This window comes from Fundulus heteroclitus, chromosome 21 (genome assembly GCF_011125445.2).
Source record: "Fundulus heteroclitus isolate FHET01 chromosome 21, MU-UCD_Fhet_4.1, whole genome shotgun sequence".
Classification (NCBI taxonomy): Eukaryota; Metazoa; Chordata; class Actinopteri; order Cyprinodontiformes; family Fundulidae; genus Fundulus; species Fundulus heteroclitus.
Window position 1 is genome coordinate 7,346,838 of NC_046381.1, and position 17,773 is coordinate 7,364,610.

Sequence of the window (17,773 nt, forward strand, 5' to 3'; positions counted from 1 at the left end):
AACTTTATGTTCTCTCTGTGTTTTCTATTCATTGTAGCCACACCTAGCCTGGGGTTCAGGTACTGCTGTTCTGGAAGGAACCATCGGCTGAGCCACTGTTGCCAACAACCTCACGTTCTACTAATATAGATAATAAACTTGGTCCTGTTTTTCAGGGTCTAACCCTGTTTTTCTTGTAGACATAACTGTTGGCTGGACTTTTAGTGTAGCTACCTGAATGTGCGCTCTTTCAGCAAGACGCTCCTGGGTGAGAACCCCTGGGTCTTTCTGCACTGAGTTTGCAAGTTCTCTCTTTCAGTTTATTTATATAGCACCAATTCACATCATGTCATCTCAGTGTCATCTCGATCGTACAGACAGGTTGTTTAAAAAAGTTTTCTATCTAAGGCAGGGGTCTTAAACTCCAGTCCTCGCGGGCCAATGTCCTGGAACATTTAGATGTGTCTCTGCTCTAATATGAGCTGATTAGCAGCGCTCTACAAAGCTTGACAGCATGCTAGTGGGGTAGTTTAGCTATTTCCTTCAGGTCTGTAGGGCATTGCACTGATCTAAAACCATGGAGAGCTGCTGGAGAGCTCTTTTAGTGACGGGTTGCTGTATCCCAGATGGTTAAAGGAGCGCTTCCGCAGGTCGTTCCTCCCAGCTTCAGTCAAACTTTATAATCTCTGCTGCTCCCAACAGGATCAATAACTGTTTACATCATGCAAATGGCTGCGCAGGTTCTGATCCGATCACGAATCGTTTACACTGTCCCCAGATACTAAGGTGAACTTGCACACGCCTAAGCTACTTCGGGAGGCTGCTGCACTATCATGCACATTGCATATCGTATTATTGCGTGTTTTGCAGATAGGTTGGAGGTTTTTCCACTGTTAAATATTTTCCTCTGTGCAATATTTACTCCGATATTTATTTTTTCATCTATTCTTGGTGTTTCTTTAGAGCTAACTTAGACTAGTTTGTTCCTATTTTCTTGCTAATAATTGTGTGTAACTGTCTGTGTGTTTGCCACTGTCACACCCGAATTTCCCCACTCCTGGACAATAAAGGAATCCTTATCTTAAATGATCAAGTGAATGTGTTCACAATGAATGAATTTATTTATTTTTTTACCTTATATCTGCCAGTCTTCACACTGTAAGGAGACAAAGGGGCAGTTGGTCCGGTTTTCCTCATGGTTGCATCAGTTGCTGTCCACAATGCTTTTACACAACACAAATATGTGACTTTTGAACTGGATTCGATGCATCAGGAAAGCTCACGACTCCCTCATCTGAAAGCAGCCCATCGGACCGGAGCTCAGTTTCAGAGTGGATTACAAGTCTTTAAGTGCCTCTCATAGGCAGATTGTGATTTCACTGTGTAACACTGCTGAGTCATCAAGCAGCTCAGTGGAGTGGGTGGATGTGAGCTTCATGAGTGGATTCTCGCATGGAAATGCTGAATGCGAATGAGAGAGAGGCGTGAAAACGTTTGGTGGTGATAATGATGCCGTCGGGTCCCTTTCCTTCAGAACATCTGTTAGATTGTGTATTGTGTTGTTCTTAAGCCTTTTGGGACGTCTGCGTTGACAGATTTGTAACTCCTTACTGAGTAGAGAGCATTGTGAGAATTGTCCATTTTTTCAGACCGCGGGGGATATTTCTGAATCTTTTCAGATTGAATATGATCCAAAAAAAAAAAAAAAAACATAAACTTCTGTTAATATCAGGCGTTATAGCTTTAAGATTAATTGCACAACAGAATTCAAGGATCATATACAGATAAGACCAGAACTGTACATACGCTAAATAAAAAAAAACCTCATTACTTTTATTTTATGATAGTCTGAGATTAAATGTTTCATGTTTCAGTTTGGATTAACAAATTTATATTTATTTCCTAAATCCCAGAAACTTTCTTTTTTTTTTTTTACTTTTTTCAGATTTAGAAGTTTTCACAAAATACATTTTTTTCATAATTTTTCTGAACGGTCCTTTAAGTCGTACACCAGCATTGCGGTTGCCACATTGCCTTTTTTGTCGTTAAGCCACTTCTTTCAATCAATGGTCTTTCTAGAGGAGCAGCATGTTTTAGAGGTACTCCAATCTGTTTTTAAAGCTTTACACAGCACTGAATTATCCGAAAAGTTTTTAATTATATGATTTCTTGCTGCTGACTCTAGTAATTGTGCTTTTCTTGTGTTTTTACATTTATTGGATAGAGTGGATCACAAAATGTACATTTCTTGTTGGTGGGCATTAGGGATACAGCACTGGACCGGTTAAGATCTTACATGGCAGATCAAATGGGGACCAAGGCTCCATCAGAATACCCTTAATTTAGCTTCTAACTCCTGTTCCTTGACCTTTCATGGGATCAACAGTAAGAACTCTACTGTGGGGAGAAAAAAAACTTCGGACTGCTGTGCCGCATTCTGCTAAACGTCATTATGTGATGAAAACTGTTCTCTCGCTGTGGGGTAAGTTTCACTTCTTGAAACTCACCTCTCTACTCTGCCCTTTTGATTCCACTTGCAATGCAGATATTTACTCTATTTTGTTGTTTTGCTGGTTTTGTATGTATTGTACGAGTGCTCTGACCCCCATTTTATGTTTTTCTGAGTTCATTCATTTTTCTTGTCTTTTAATATCTACAGCACATTGGTCCTGTATGGTGTTTTAAAGTGTCATGATCCTTGACAGTCTGCCAATGCCTCCCTGCTCCGTGACAATCAAGCTCATGCATCTCACCTGCAACTTTGCCTCATGGCTCTGTCGCGGTAAAGCTGATTGTACACGCTGATTTTCTGGCTCACAGCAGATCAGAGGGAGGTTTTTGAAAGCTTTTTGTGAGTAGATGTCCAGCATGTCCTTTTTGCCTACCAGGCCAAGACATTGGAAATGGTTCCTGCATTTCCCCGCTTTGCCTCGTCCTTGATGTTTTCTCGACCTCAGCCTGGATTTGTCTACACTTATCTGCTCAACTCTGCATGACCCCGCGCCTGTCCCCCGAACTCTGGCCTAGCCTCAGCCGTCTTGCCTGGCACCTCTGCAGAGAGAGAACCAGCTGTTACCACCAGGCTACAGGCTTGCTCCTGTAGAGGATCTCTGTCTTCAAGTCACTTTATAATAAACCTCAACCGGTCTGCAGTCTGGTGTGCTGTTACATTAAGTGCTTTTTTTAGATAACACTGGATTGGATTGGATTGGATATCTGCCCAAGCGTTCACATCCTGGCTAAAGTCTCAAAATATTTCCTAAGTATTTCCACATAATGTTTTTCCCTCCTGATGTTCATCTATTTTATGAGGTGCACCAGTCCCACACGACATGGTGCTGCCAACCCTGCACTCCACAGCTGCAATGGTGTTCTCAGACTTGCAGGTTTCCCCCTTTAGTCCCCAAGTGGATTTTTGGCCTTTTGTGTTGCTTTCTCCCACTGAGTGGCCTTTGAGTCCTTGTCAGTACATAACTTGTTTCAATGTGTAGAACAAAACTCTCTTACCAGCTTCAGCCAGGATCGCCACATGGTCTCTTTGCTTTTATCCTCTGGTTGAAACACACATTTCGCACCGAAACAAGTTTAACTCTGGGACACAGAACCCTCTTTGGATTTTGAGAGCTTTAATTTCATTTATTAAACCTCCTTGTCTGTTGTTGGAGCCCTCCTACTACTACTGTTGACAAAAAATGCTTCACAAACCCAGGTGACTGCTGAACTGGAGGTCAATTATCTCTGCAGTTCACTCCCAGCTTTTCAGCATGTCCAAGTAATCCTTGGTAAAACAGTGGGGCGCAAGAATAATGACTAAAAAACTGCTTCCTATTTTCCATTTAGCTTGTGCATGACCCAAATTAGTGTTCACAATACAGCAAAGGGATGATCATTACCCTTATTATCTGCCTCAGAATTATAAAATTGCATGATTATGTATAATGATGTAAAATCGTGCCATTTCCTTACAGTCATTATTGTTCAAGAAGGAAATTAGAAAATCGCTGATATAGTTTGGGTAACAGAAGACTGAACTGGGTAGCAACATGCTACATAATGCTTTACCAAAACATGTACACCCCTTGAACCCTTTCTGTATTGTGTCATGTTAAAAACACAAATTTCAATGTATGTTAGTAGGATATATTGAAGTATAAATGCAGCATAATTGTGACTTGAACACAAAATACATGTTTTTTTACGCTTTTTTTACGTATAGAAATATGAAAAATGTGTTGATTCCTTTTTTTCTGACACGCCCTAATTGAATTCCTTTGTTACAAACTGCCTTGAGAAGTCCCCTAACAGTAAATTTAATCTAATTTAATCTAGCTGCTAGTTGAAGGCTTCTGAGGTTTCTTTAGAGAACAGAAAAAAAAGTAGCATGATGAAGACCAAGGAACCGGTCATGGATACATTTCTGGAGATGTTTACAGGAATCCTAAAAACAGTGTGTTTATAGTAAAACTTGGTGGTGCTAGCATCGTGCCCTGCAGATCCTTTTTCATTGTCAGGAACAAGGAAGTTGTTAAGAGTGGATGAGAAGATGCTATGAACCTAAGATAATACTCAAAGAAGATTATAGGCTGAAAAAGCATGGGCAGGGGTTGATCTCTAAACATACAGCCTGAGCTACAGTAGAAGGGCTTGTATTAAAGCATGCTAAATAAGTCCAGGCCTAAATACATACATGTGTTTGGATGACTTAATCATTAAATTTGACATGTAAATAATCTGGAAATGTAACATTTTGGGGTGTCTTCTCAGTTGCTTTTGTTTTTCTTTCGATTTTAAACTCAAGAACGCGGCTCGGCCGTCTGGTTATGCGAAGCGGAACAATAAAAAGCGCTCTCTGGTTTTGTAAGCAGCCACAATGGCTGACATTTCCCATCCATTGATTCCCATCATTGGTTCAACCTTTCGGAGGGCTTCGCTCTGACCCACTCTGCTCCGCGGGGAGCCCCCCTGGGCCACTGAGACTCGTGCAAAGCGGCCCCGCCATCGATCGGTCCCTGTGCCTAAAAATAAGAGCCAGGGCCGGCCGATGACAGAAACACAAGCAAAAAGCCTGCGTCTGCTAATCAATGGTGACCCAGAATCTGAAGTCCTGAATCGATACATCTTGCTTTTCTCGCATGATCTAATGATCTTCTGAGTGCATCTGACACTCCCGCGGAGTGCAGAGACAAAATGTCAGTTGGGAAATTAGTTTCATTTCTTGTTTTGACTTTTGTTTCACCTTTGAATGGAGGGGATTGCCTTCCTTTCTCTTTATATCAAATCCAGAATCATTACAAGTCGTGCGAGCGTTTCAGAAGTGTGTTCACTATATTTTATGAACTTCAGAAGACATTTGCAAACCGATCTGACCTTTCTAAATTTGACAGTGTAAGTTTTATAGATTGGAGGTGTTGATTGTCTGCTGGTCATTCTCTCACCTTTTCTGTCTTCAGTGAAATCTCTTTATATTCCCTCTCACTCGTTCCCTACAGTCACTTTTCCTGCTCCTGCTCCATCACTATCTTACAGAAGGAGCCGTTTATTGCTTAAGGCTATGAGCTATCTTTCCATATTTCTCTCTGGTGAATATTTTATCCAGCCTTTCAAGAATCATTTTCATACAGAAATTGTGCATTTGTCCCATGGTGGAGTTGCCTGCTCTCTTCGTTTTCACACACTTCGGTTTGAGTTGGAAATCCAGCCAGGCCGTTTCATTTGGGGATCAGCAATCAGATGCATTACCTATATTCACAAATAAGAAATTAAATAAACACAGACTTTTTTATTTACCAGTTTCGAGTGATTACGACATCAATGATTCCTTTCATGAACAAGAACTGGGTCCACAACTTTGAATTCATGGTAAGTATTATTTTCCTCCTTCTTCTTTTTCTTCCGCTTATTCGGGATCGGGTCGCGGGGGTAGCAGCTTCAGGAGGGAGGCCCAGTCGTCCCTCCCCCCAGCAACTTGGACCAGCTCCTCCCGGGACACAAAGGCGTTCCCAGGCCAGCCGAGAGACTAAGGCTACATTCACACTGCAGGTCTTAATGCTCAATTCCGATTTTTTGTGAAATCGGATTTTTTTGCGTGTCCGTTCACATTTCCAAATATATGCGACTTGTATGTGATCTCCTGCGTGAACTGAATGCGTTCAACGTTATCGTACAACCTTTGACGCGATGACACATGTAGCAAGCGTCCTCAGTGTTTGCGGAAGTAAACATGGATTATAATGCTGGCGCGCATTTTGCGGTCATTAATTTATTTTCTAACCGGAGCTTTCCGTCCATTGACTTCTCTTCTCATTGTAGTCCGCTATGGGTGTCGTCTTTCTTCCCGCTTCTGCATAGCAGGACGCAGAATAGTGACGTTTGTTGAGTATCAGTGACGTACAGGTCGGATAAATGCGACCCGGCCTTACAGACACAGGTCGTATTTGAAAAGATCAGATACGTATCGGATTCAGGACCACATATCCAAGCGACCTGGGTCACTTGGATATGTGGTCACTTGTTTAGACTGTCATAGAAATATCCGATACAGGTCGCATATAAGCAAAAAAATGGGAATTGGGTCACTTCAGGCTGCAGTGTGACCGTAGCCATAGTCCCTCCAGCGTGTCCTGGGTCTCTCCTCTGGGTCTCCTCCCGGTGGGACGTGCCCGGAACACCTCACCAGGGAGGCGTCCAGGAGGCATCCTGACCAGATGCCCGAGCCACCTCAACTGGCTCCTCTCGACGTGGAGGAGCAGCGGCTCTACTCTGAGTCCTCTCCAGATGACTGAGCTCCTCACCCTATCTCTAAGGGAGAGCCCAGACACACTACGGAGAAAACTCATTTTGGCCGCTTGTATCCGGGATCTCGTTCTTTCGGTCACGACCCAAAGCTCGTGACCATAGATGAGGGTAGGAACGTAGATCGACCGGTAAATCGAGAGCTTCGCCTTTTGGCTCAGCTCTCTCTTCACCACAACGGATCGGTACAGCGCCCGCTTCACAGCAGATGCACATTCTATAATCATAGAGTTGAAATTACAGATAGAACGATTATCATTTGTCACCCCAATAGATCATTATGGGAACTTATGTTTTTAAACAATGTAAAAATAAAAAGTAGACAAAAAGTCGGACAACACAAAGATTGAGCTTTTTGGATATAGTGACAAGAATGAATGTTTGAAGGAGTTAAAGTTAGGGCTTCACACCAAAGAACACCAGACCAACTTGTGTCTCTTTTGCTTCCAGTGGTACTGATCCATTGCACGATGTGGACGGTATAATAAAAAGTGGAAACGATCCCCAAAGCTCTACCTGAAAGATAAGATCAAAGCTGCCAAAGAGTTTAAATGAACTTTGCCAGACATGCAAAGCGGAGTGGTCAAATAATTAGAATAGGCTTGTTCTTGATTACAAAAAGGCAATGGACATTTAAAATATATTAGTAGAGGTATATTTGACCATGTATGTACAATGTGTGAGTGCACAAAGAATACAAATTTGGAAGTACAGTCGTTTTTTATCAATTAAGTTGAAGATTCGTTAAAATCACAAAACTGACCGTGTTCATAATGTGTGTAATTTAAAGTTCTGTGCCATTTTTCCTTTTTGAGACAGATGTAGATGCGAGCGGGGTTGCTGTATTTCCAGCTCTTCCTATCCTCTCTTTTCTATCTTTGAACCCCGGACATTCTCGACCTAGTGACTCACAGTTAGGATTAACGAATCTGACTCGTCAGCCGAGCTGAATCCTCTGGCAACGTTTCCTGAACACATGACGACAATAGACCAGTTCTCATATGGGCTGAAATGGGGGGAAAAAAGGAAAAAATCAGCTTACAGCAGTAAAAAAAAAAAAGTGAGGGGTGCTGGAAGACAAATCTCAAGAGTGATTGTAAATATTCATGGTTATATTTAAATCCAAATGTATGTGTTTATTCACAAATGTTTTATTCATTGGTTGCATTTTTTTTACAGAAGACAGAATAAGCAAGATTGTGCATTTGCCAGTGCTTCGACCTGCGCATTAATTCACTCTGACACCCTCCTTCATATGTGTGTGTTTCGTTGCACTTCATCACCTGCATTTCACCGTGGACTCATGCTGAGGCTAACGTATGTCGGTGCTGTGAAAGAGTAAATGTCAAACAATTCCTGCGTCTGATCTGCCAAGAGTGTTCAGAGTGATCAAACAGGGCCTTTTACAGCTAATAGCATATTGTATAGCTCAGTTATCCATCAAGGTTTTAAGTGGCATGACCTCAAAAAGACTGGGAGAGGAATGGAGAGGCAGCTTTCTACTCTGGCACTGTGGAGAACAGCTAGCCGAGACGGCAGACGTGCTTCAGGAGTCAGAGGAGACCAAATCTGGGCTAGAGTGTGATTTAAAAATGCTGAAACAACTATTTATATTCAGTTGCTATTCCCATGTTCAGCACTTGCTGGTGACAAATGACAAAAGGTGTCTTTTTTTTTAATTCAGTCGCAGCTGTGGGACACTTTTGACTCCGCTCTTATCGTTCTCTCTGAGTTAGGGCTGACTTTTTCATCGTTTGCAGTCCCACACAACAGCACCAATTAGCGCTGTGAGAGAATAAAACACTGCTTACATATAAACTATATTTGGATGTATCCAGCTGATCTGCACAGAGGGAAAAACGTCTGTTTTATAAATGCATGTTTTGATATGATTTTTTTTCCACCTTTTAAAATCTGTTGATAATTGGTACCTGAAGAGAACAATAGAAGTTTCTCTTAGGTTTAAAAAAAATAAATAAAAATTAAAAGCATTGCAATTATATGGTCATGAGACGACTATGATGCAAAAAGGGATGGTAATAATGGGGAAGGAAGGAAGGAAGGAAGGAAGGAAGGAAGGAAGGAAGGAAGGAAGGAAGGAAGGAAGGAAGGAAGGAAGGAAGGAAGGAAGGAAGGAAGGAAGGAAGGAAGGAAGGAAGGAAGGAAGGAAGGGATTTACTTAAACTTTTTTCATAGATTGATAAAGTTTATCCTGTTTGTACTTGTTTGTCAATAAAATTAGATACTTATGGATTTGACAGATTTTACTCTCCTTGTTCCCACATGTCCCTTTCATCAGATTCTTTGATTTAAAGTGGATTTTGAATCCTTCCTTTCCACATTTAAATCATTTAGTTGCTGTTTATATAAAGTAAAACTGTGATGCTTTAGTCTGAAGTCCTCGTTCTTGTTGCTCCAGTTCCTTTTTTTACCTCTGATGCAGCTGAGTAGCTAATTTTGGTGCTGTCTCTTTAAATGTAAAGGCGGAGCTTCACGCCTGCCCCCTCCAGGTCGCAGAATGTTCCCCTCCACCCCGTTCGGCCATTTTTGTAGTATGCTGGGGGACGGTTTAAAGAATTCATTCATCCACTTGTAGCTTCTGCATCCTTCATTGGTTAGTTGAAAGTCCGTGAGCTAGTTTAGCAGCTCTGCACCAAATGTTGCATTCCCACTTGAAAGCAATAATTCTGCTTACATCACATCTCTTTAGTCATATTCAGTAAATTAGAGCATAACTGAAAAGTTTATTTCAGTAACTAAATCCACTAAGTAGAACACCTTTTATAGGTTCAACACTCAAAGACTGATGTTTTCAAGTCTTTTATCTCTAACTTATGTCAACAATCTGCTTACATATAATGAAAACATGACATTTAAAATCAGATTATTACATCAGACTGATTTAAAAAAAAACAGCTTTGAAACAGAAATATGAGCTCACTGAAAAGTGTGTTTCATACCTGCTTAAATGTTGTTTTCTTAAGATACTTTTAATCCGACAAGCAAGCCTCATCTGAACGCATACCCTAATTTATTGATAAATGACTAAATACATTCATTTTTGAGTTTAACATAACTGTGATAACATCCAAAACTGCATTATTTCCTCTGTGTGAACAGGCAATGCAGTTTTATAAGGTTTGCAGGGATGGTGGAGGATTAAGTCAAAGAGATCCAAGTTCATCTCCAGCGTCAAGCGGGTTTTTTTTCCACTTAAAGTTCATGGACACACAGGACGTTGTTGAATGAGAATACTTGCATGAACATTGCTCTGAAAATTGTTTCTCTCCTTTTTTTTTTTTTTTTTTTGCACAAATGTTTAAAATCATCAAAAAAGTTTCCAGAAAAAGATAACCTGAGTAAATACAAAATGTAGTTTTCAAATATCTTTTCGACATAGAAAACATGCACAAAACAACCTGGTATTTAGTGGAAAAGCTCCCCCTCGGGAATCGTTAATTAACTCTGGTTAACCATATTGTAAGGAAGCTGGGTTCAGCTTCAGTAGCTACAGCCGGGAAGAAGAAATTGAACAAGATTTGTGAGATCAAGATACCTGCTAAAGAGATGAGAAACACAGTCACTGACATCTATCAGTGCATAAAAGGGCTGTGAAGATATTTCTAAGGAACACCGTCAGACCCATTATCCAAAAGTGTTGAAAACATGGAGTAAACCTTCCCAGGTTTGGCCGGCATACCAAAATTACTCCAAGAACTTATTCACAACCAATCCAGGAGGTCACACAAGAACCCAGAACGCCATCTGAGGAGCTGCAGGCCTCAGTTAAGGTCAGTGTTCATGATTCGACTGTCAGACAAAGATTGGGTAAAAATAACATCCAAGCCAGACCCACATTTACCAAAACATCTTGATTAGACTTAGACTTAGACTTAGATTCAACTTTATTTTTCCCTTGAGATTGCTCCTTCAGGGAAATTTTTGTTCTAGTAGCTTATACAGAGTACAAAGGGCAGAATTAGAGCTATTAAAGATAGAATACAACAAACAGTAAAATACAATATAAAAAAGTGTATATAGTGCAAAAGAGCATAAAAAAAGTTGTAATGTCCTGGAATATGATTTAAAAATAAAATCGCCAAGACTTGACTGTTGTAAAATCTTGGAATATGTTGAGGACATATTTGGAAAAGTTTGCATCTCGTTAAATCCGCCGAAGAAATGACACGGGATTTCAGGAAAAACAGGACATTGTACTGACATGGCAGATGTGGTGGTAGTGCAATGGTCTGGGACTCCTTTGCTACTCCAAGACCTGTACGATTCTCTGTGACCAATTAAAAGCGTGAATTCTGCTCTCTGTCAACCAATCCTGAGGAAGAATCTCCAGCCACTAGATCATGACACCAAGCTCAAGCTGCATTTGGGCTATGCAGCAAGAGCCAATAAACGGCATTTCCACCTCAGAAGCTAAAAAAAATGAAGGTTTCAGAGTGATATATTCAAAGTCTGCACTTTGATCCTACTGAGATTATGTATCATGCCTGTGATACAGGGATGCACTCTTTAATGTGGCTATATTAAAATTAAAAAAAGTGGGTGAAAATTGCTCCACAGCGATGTGAAAACTGTCAGTCATAGGGCCAGGGTGGTTTGGATAGTGAATTACATCATCATCAAGTACAAAAACTGCATTTTCTATTTATCCAAATTATGTTGTGTCAGATACTGAAATTGTTACAGTTATCCATAACATTTACTGTATCTGACTTTTTTTATTGTATCTGACTGTGTAGTTTTATTATGTTTGCTCAGTTGATGGTTATTTGGACAGACCAGAGTAATCAAATTTTAACGGCCGTGGTAAAAGGGATAAAAATTTTACTCCAAGCCAAATATCTGAGCGACTGCTTCAGCGGCGGGAGACATTTTTTGCCTCGATAAACATTCCTACAGTGGTCATCCTGTCGGCCATCTCACTTAGCCGCGATACGGGAACGGACACGTTCCGTCAAGCACAACGCGATAACTGCTGACGCTGTGAAAACCCCTCCGCAGAGGGCCACACAGAGATTACAGCTGATATCTGCTGAAACCTGCTGTTTGGCCTGACACAAATCCAATCTCTGGGCCGTTCTGTAACTGTGAGAAGAACACGCTGAAATCCTGGAGCCAAGCGGCAGAGCAGGGCGGGCGGGCGGGCGGCCCACGCCTGATGTTCCCCCGGCACGGCACGGAGCCGGGGCTGACCGACGATGACAGATGGGGCGCTGAGATACCGCAGACCTATGAGGCATTCGCTATCCCCCACAGACGGTGTGTGGTGACAGCCACCAGCCACCTACAAAGGACGGAGGGAAGGCGAGGGAGGCATATGTGAAAGAATGATGGGTAGGAGATACAGTGCTAGGCAACAGGCTTACTATTCATACATGGGGGGGGGGGGGATCAGGCAGGCATGAGTCCGCTGGTGGTGGGAGCCTGGCAACAGCGAGAGACGTGTCTCGACATGAGCTTTTCCGTTTTTGACCTCAATTACGCTCATCAGCTCTGATCGGATCCTGCCTATTGTTTCACTGAAAAGCCCCTCAGAAATCAGAGATGAAACTGTTCAAATGTCAGAGCCTGGCAGAGGGTGCCATCCAATTTTATCATGAAATTACTTAAGATTTAAAGTCTGCCTCTGTGGAATCAATTCCTTGACCTTCTCGGCAGATCCATATGCACCGGGGGGGTAGATGAGACGTTCGGTTCAGTGATGGGACCTTTCGGGATGAGATCTTCCAATATTAAAGTGCGGCAGTATTTCACGTAGCTCAAATCAGAGGCTGTCAAGCGTGTCACGTTGCATGTAAAGAAATATAGATGAAAAACAACATATAGATTTAGATTTTTTACAGTCTTTCTCTCTTTTTATATATATATATATATATATATATATATATATATATATATATATATATATATATATGTGTGTGTGTGTGTATGTACGTGTATATGTATATATGTATATATATGTGTGTATATAACTGGGAAGTACACATGACATCATCTGCCTACTCCGATTTCTTTTGTATTTTTATTCTTATTTCTTTCTCATTTTCTTTTTGATCCACCATATATAGGAAGATACACTGTATATAACTGATGCAGCTTTTCCTACTCCTGACTATTGAGCCGATGTGACAAGTGAATTTCTCCAATGTGAGATCAATAAAGACTATCTTATCTTACCTTATTTTTTGTTTGTTTTACTATCATTTTTTATTTATTTTGGTCTTTTTTTACCTCTGTCGTATATTTTAGAGGAAAAAATGAATTTGAAATGATCCACCTGTTGGATCTTGCTCTCTAAATCCAGAGATCTGTCCAATGGCTTTGTGGCACAAGCTGTACCCACCCGATGCCTTTTTCATCTGTTCATCTATGCCAGCATCGCTTTTATTTGCTTATTTATTTTAGGTTGAAGCAAATCCAGTGGACTAAGACTTCAAAATGCATCAGATATTTCTACAGCCTGGGTACGTTGAAGGTGTTCGTTAAAAGTGTCCACCTGGTTTCATCCATGTTTTGGATTCATGTAGAAATAAAACAGAGTTGCCCTGTTGACTAGTTGGGCAAACAGCGTCGCATCGACCAACGGTCGCAACGGTGAGCTTACAATGAATTCTGTCCTCGGTCCAGTAAACGCAGCAGGAGGGGACTTCGCTTTCGCATTGTTATAAATAAATGGTTCTTCAGTCCTGTAACCTCAAACTAAGGCCCTTTGGTCGTCTCCTGTTGGCCAACGTTCTGTTCACAAGACTGAACATCACCAGTGTTCATGATTTTTTTTTTCTGAACCACCATAAGCTTCAGCCAATTAAATGAATCGGGTAAATAAATTAAAACACTTCTTTGACTAAAGCTTGCTTGACGTCGGCCAACTTTTCACCGAGCCGCTGCTCTGAGAATCTATTTAATGCGAAGCAACTGTTGTTGTTCCGTTTTTTTAACGCTTCTTTGCTTCATGTACGTTATCGCGGATGTTGAATAAGACGTCTGTCCTCTGAAGGTGGATTTTCAGGAGAGCTCAGAGCCTTGTGCCCGCACAGATTAAGTGCAGGCGACGGCTGTCTGATGCAGTTCCCACCGCTTCATTGGGGTCCAGTTCAGCTGTGCGTCACGTAATTAAATTTCTACGCCCCACCAGCTTGAATATTTTTTTTCCCCCATCTCTCCCTGCTTTATCAGACCCTGTTTGCCTTATCAGATCGTTTGATTAGAGCCGCCTATAACGCTGGACAGATAGCAAACTAATTTACAGCCTGCGACAGGTGTTGGCGTTATCAAGGTTATTGCATCAAAAACTCTTGGAGAGAAGGAAACATGCGTTCGTCCTCTTACAGTCGCGTGGGCTGGTGTCAAAGCACCGAACCATGCGCTTACTTGATCTCATCCTTGAGGATGATGTTACATTTCTAATCTCCTCCTTGTTTTTCTACAGTAAGCTTCTTAAGTCTTCACCTGTTGTATTGGTCCGCAGCAATACCCTGTGTATGACGGGCAAGGCTTCAAAGCTCGCTATCTGGGCTAAATGGAAGGGTGTGTCGTGTTTTGTTTCATGTTTTCATAAGTCTGGACTGTGCTTAATCAGCTCAAGTTCAAAATCTAATTCTTAAACTCACCGAACCAGAACTGTGATTCTTCAAAACGCTAATACGTATGACACCTTTTCTATATTTGGGGAAATAGAAAAAAAAAGCTATTTCTGACACGAGTCCCATATCGACGATAATCCCTGCTGTGTGTTTTAAATTTGACAATTTAAAACACACAGCAGACTGTGATATAAAAAACTTGTGTTTTATATTTTCACCTATAGCCAATATTAAAAGAAATATCTTGTTCTCATAAACCTAATAGTGTATCATCGGCTCATCTCATGTGCTGGAATCCATGTTCATAGTTAGAGAATTCTTGGTTAAATTTAGTCTCAGGATGAATTACTTTATCTTCATTATTCATCTTCTTCAGAGATAATGCATCAATTAGCATATTAATTATGGTAATGTACCAAGTAGTACTAAAATTGTGTCATCGCAAAGAATTTGCAATCTGGTTACAGCAAGCATATTCATATCTCTGTGCTTCTCTCTATTATGCTAAACTATACATGTTTTTTTTTAATACTGTGAATGAATTCTGAATAATTCACATATTTTCTTACTTTTTTTCCCTTCTAAAATCAAACAAAATCAAAAACTCTTACTAAAATGAGGCCAATTACCATGTTTTTGATCAACGTTACTCCTGAAGCAAACTGCTAGGTCAATGTTGAAATCCTCTTTATTCGTTTTTTATCATTAAATGTCCAATAATCGGTTTTATGAATATAACAACGTCTGAAACGCCGAGCCCTCCTCTTTCTGCTGTTTTGCCTCCATGCCGACATCTGGCCTCCCTCCATGACTGGATTCAGTCCCAAAGGAGGCCTGCAGAGGCAGCCATATGGGGACGCTTCCACAAAAGGTTGTATTTAGAAGGTTAAAGAAGGTGTTGGTAGGAAGGGGCAGGAGATGAACAGACCCAATGGGGCCTCATCTGCACTGATGCAAGTGTTGCTCCCGTCTGTTTGCTGAAACCAGAAAATAAATAAAATTCTCCATTTACTGGTGGGTCCCCATTCTGACCCTCATTCATGGCCGTGGTATCAATCCTGAATAAAATGTTTAGATGCCTGATTAATGCTACTGAAATAATCATAGCCACTGCCATTACCATATAACATAGAAAGGATTCCTGGATCAATGTGTGCTTCTATGCTTGTTGTGTCTCTGCTCTGTCTTCTCTAACCCCCAGTCAGTCGAGGCAGATGAGCATTCATACTGAGTCTGGTTCTGCTGGAGGTTTTCTTTCCCGTTAAATGGGGAGTTTTCCTTTCCACTGTCACTTAATGCTTGTTCAGTATGAGGGATTGCTGCAAAGCCATCCTCAATGCAGACAACTGTCCACTGTGAGGAAACTTTCTGACCAATCTGTATAATCTGATTGAATTTGACTTTAGAAAGTGCTTTGAGATGATATGTACCATGAATTGGCGCTATATAAATAAAATAAAATTGAATTGAATTGACAATAAGCTCCCTCCATAGGATGGTGAGAAGGGACATTATGCCCTGGAGGCCCCGAGTAGCATCATAAGAAGAAAGTTGGGGTCACCTCGCCTCGCGTTGGGGTGGGCATGTCTCACCCACATGTTCGGTGTTATTGCACGGCGATGCAGTTGGTAGCACTGTGGCCTTGCAGACAGAAGGTAATGCGTTTTAATCCCTGGCCTGGGCCTGTGTGGGTTCTCACTGGGCACTCTGGCTACTTCCCACAGTTCAAAAACAAGACTGTTAGGTCAATTGGTCTCTCTAAATTTTCCTTAGACGTAAATTTGTATGCGTGTCTGTGTGCTAGACATAAACCTGCCCAGGGGACACCTTCTCGACTAATGACCACCAAAGACAGACGTGACCCCGGGTAAATAGAGGGAACAAACGATGGATAGATAGACGCGCAAATGAAAGGACAGAAAGGATATTTACCATTTCAGAGACAAGTAACGGCTTTTATTTAATCTCTTTTCTCACTGAATACTGTCAGATTAACAGCGCCTTCACAAAGTCTGATCTTTGTGAAGGTTCTCTTCTTGTTCATGGTCCACACATATAAATAAGTTATTAAATTAGTCCTACAATTTAACCCTGAATGCAATAAGGTAGAAATTGTTAAAGCATGTTGTTTGTTTTTCTTTCAGTACCAGTAACCATAAAAATCTGACCCAGTTGCCTTCATCTAACATCATACATCCCTTTCATGTCTTGTGCATTGTAGGCACAAGACAACCAGAACTTATACATTGTTTTGCATCCATGCTAATGACTGGAATCCATATGGATCTGCTCTGTGTGGCCAGATTCAAAGTCTGTGCATATAATTAAGAATGCAGAGCGAAGGCTCTGGAAGTTGTTTGAATTTATCTTTGTCATTTCATCAGCTAGATGCCTTCCCCATCAGCTGTGCCGTGGACACATTGATCACGCTGAAATCTACATAACCTTGAAGGATGTCAGCATTGTTTACACTAAACACTGCGCTAAAATGACTCAATTTAACAGTTTCAGCACATGGTAGCAAGGTTAAGCAGCCAGAATTACGCGAGCAAAGGGCCGGGAAACATCATTATTAAAAAATGGCAACAATAAAAAGCTCATTTAGCATCCCAGACGGGAAAAGACTATTAGGAGTGAACCTAAAGCGTGGAAGGGTTCAACATTTTCTTCTCCTACTTCTCACGTCTACCTCATTCCCTTACAGCAACCTTGTTGTGTCAATCTCAGCCAAACTGGATTGAAAGCGTCTGTGAGATTAGATTAAAACAGATCCTCAGGTGGAGTTAGGTCTGGACTTTGACTAGGCCATGGCAAGTGTTTGCCTAGTGGTTAGAGAAGCCCGATTGTGCTCCGAGAAACCTGGAAGTACCTGGTTCGAACCATACAGACTACCACTAAGGGCCCCTGGGTAAGACCATTAGCCGCTGCCCACTGCTCCCTGAGGCACGGTTAAATACAGAAGCCAAATATTGTAATTCAATTCAATTCCTTTAAATTTTATTTATATAGCGCCAATTCATGAAACATGTCATCTCAAGGAACTTTACAAAGTCAAAATCAATCATATTATACAGATTGGTCAAAAATGTCCTATATAAGGGAAATTTTGACAATAAAGATTGCGTTAATTCTTTCTAACAAAGGAATATGTTCTGTTGTAAAGTGTTGTGCCTTTGCTGTGTGTTTGGTGTTGCTATGCTGCCGGAATGAGCCACCCAGGTCTTTTAGGACTGAAAACTAAGGCTGCATTCACTCAGGTTTTTTTCGCGTGGTCATTTATACCACTATTTAAATGCGGTCGCCATCAGATTCAGTCTGAATGACTCCAAAGTGACATGTGCCATGCGCAGCAGCGCACTGTTTATGGAAGTAAAGCTTTGTTCATAAAAAGGAAAATGTAA